The sequence below is a fragment of the Montipora capricornis genome, chromosome 10, assembly GCF_036669925.1.
Source record: "Montipora capricornis isolate CH-2021 chromosome 10, ASM3666992v2, whole genome shotgun sequence".
Taxonomy (NCBI): domain Eukaryota; kingdom Metazoa; phylum Cnidaria; class Anthozoa; order Scleractinia; family Acroporidae; genus Montipora; species Montipora capricornis.
In genome coordinates this window covers 7,241,782-7,244,281 of record NC_090892.1, presented here as the reverse complement: position 1 = coordinate 7,244,281, position 2,500 = coordinate 7,241,782, and the positions used below count along the sequence as shown (strand labels likewise).

At 41.2% G+C, this 2,500-nt stretch overlaps 1 protein-coding gene and 1 pseudogene across 1 annotated transcript in view; one reads left to right on the top strand and one right to left on the bottom strand.

The window, feature by feature from the left end:
• LOC138022337 (sphingosine 1-phosphate receptor 3-like) overlaps positions 1-2,500 on the bottom strand; it is an 18,789-nt gene that overhangs the window by 11,929 nt on the left and 4,360 nt on the right. The gene's annotated exons all lie outside the window — the stretch shown is intronic.
• The window catches only part of LOC138020211 (neuralized-like protein 4), a 36,016-nt pseudogene continuing 34,389 nt past the window's right edge, over positions 874-2,500 (top strand).

Below are 2,500 nucleotides of genomic sequence, written 5' to 3'. Positions count from 1 at the left end.
CTTTTCTGGCAAATAAACAAAGCAGCCGGCAAGGTGTCCACTTTCTTTTGAAAGTGCTGGCCATTTATTACTTCCCCGATGCATTTTGTTGATTTAGGACAGATTAAAGTCCACATTACATTCAGATTTTACACAAAAAGGAACTGGCATAGCGCGTTAGCAGGCTAGACTCTGGATCGTGCGGTCCTGGGGCCCGTTTCTCGAAAGTCCCGAAACTTTACGGGCCATTTTCGGGTGTCACAATTCCCTTTGTATCTCTAGAACGGAGAGGACTTAAGTCGTCAAACTTCACAGTCATTTTCCTTTTTGTTACCTTGAAAACACGTTAAAAGATAGGCTTTCTAAAACAAGTGGTTGGCAGTTTCACAAATAGCTTTTCGGGCCCGAAAAGTTTTCGGGACTTTCGAGAAAAGGGCCCCAAGTTACTAGGGCGTTGACATGTCGTCTTGGGAAGGCAATTTTCTTTAACAGTGCCTCTCTCCACCCAGATGTATAAATGGGCACCAGTGATTATTATCCTGTCCAGGAAAGAAGAGCAGTAACCAATTTAAGCTACAGCAGGTACGAGCGGGCACTAGGCCTTGTGACGACTTACCTTATCACCTACAGCATGCATAATGGCCCTCCATGGCGATTACCGCCTAGGTTGCTTCTTATTACCGAAACCAGAGTTAAGGGTCAGCAATTCAGTGTGAGTCCATAAAGACTTACTTTTTCATGTGATCTACAGCTACGGGTGCCATAAAAGACCCCCAAGTCCTTAAGGGCTCCAAGAAAGCTGAAATATTTTATTTCCCAAGTTGCCAAAACAGTAGTCTTTACCGGAAGGATAACCCACTCCATCCCTGTCCTATCTTTGGATATATATGCAGTATGGATGCCACCATGGATCTGTGCTATTTGAGAGAGCAACAAAAGGAAAATACTGATAGAGAAAGGGAAAGAGTGCCCGTTAGTAATCTTCTAGCAATTTAGCGGATTGGCGGCGAAAACGGACCGTGTTGGACGTCCTTATCAATCATTTACAACATACGTGAGCCATTTACACTGGGGCACTGTGTATGAATAAATATTCAGTAAACAAATCATGCCATTGAGGTCCTCATACAAGTTCTATCATAATCATTCTCTGCAATATCAAGGAAACGAATCTGCACGAGAAAACAACTGAATTCCAAGTCAGTCATAGCCAACAAACTAAGATGACCTCGTCACGTACGGTATTAATCGACCTGTGTATATCTAACTCGCAACGACGCACTTGCGACCAATTTATCGCTGGGGCTAAAGTTTCTAATGTTACCTCACTTTTAAGGGATTGTAGGAAAGGGGCATGTCTGTAAAAGTGAAGCCAGGTAAGCGTTTTTTGCAAGTGAATTTATCCAGACACTTTGCAAATAGACTGGAAGAGTGACTGCAATTTGTGTTAGACGATTAGCTTGAATTATATTCGAAATTTCTTAAAGGTTCAAAACGAGTCTCAAGTAGTGTCACGACAGATGTTGTGGTTGCTTTTAAAGAGACCGATAAGTTCTTTTTTCTTCAGAAAATATTAAAGCCCAAACAGGTGGGTTATAGTACTACTGAATGGAACTACAAAGCTTGCTTATATCCTGATTTAATTAGCGCTTCATTGCTACGGGCCACAGACGTGATACGTTGAACGAGTTGAACAAAGGAGATAAACTCAACATTGCAGTTTGGACGAAAAAGATGCAATTTTGCATTGTGATTTACCGGCAAGAGATGTGTTGTTAGGTAAATAAAGAGTTTTCGCAGCGGCTCTATTGTCCGTAATTTTCAAGACTTCTTTCAAGAAATTTATAACCGCTGTGGGACCACTATCTGATCGGTCCTAAAACAATCACATAAAAATTTCTTATTAACGGCAAGTCTTTTCGGTGACAATTAACTTCAGAGTCTCTTTTAACCATAACTTGGAAGGAAAAAAGATAATCGAAATTAAATGGCTGATTTTTGCAGACACGCTTTGTTGAAACTTCAACCGGAAGTGGTCTGGTTAGCCACCTTCTCGTAAAAACTATAAAAACTATAAAAACTACACGTAACCCATAATCCCTTCATTCGCTCTGACGAAGGGCTAACGCTCGAAACGTCAGCTTTTAGAATCTCTGTACGGTGGCCAATTTACATTATCAACTCCGTTGATAAAACCAAATTTTTGTATACTACTTCCCCACCAACGCAGCACCACAGTTTCTTTAGAAACTACCCCTTCATTCATTTGTTATTCAACCGCTGCGACCACTAACCTTGTGTTCTAGTATTTTTTAATCGACAGATTTCTAACAGGAGACCCAAGACGACGATGCCAAGCTTGAAGAAACTCACCAAGGAGCTACGCCAGGAAATCGTAAGTTACCTTTTTCCTTTTCCCACACTTAGCAGTAACTTAGCTTTCCGTTTAGCCACTCTCATTTTCGCCAAAACTAGGTTTTGTAGTCACATCAAATTCATCGGCCGTTTCCTCAATTCTAAA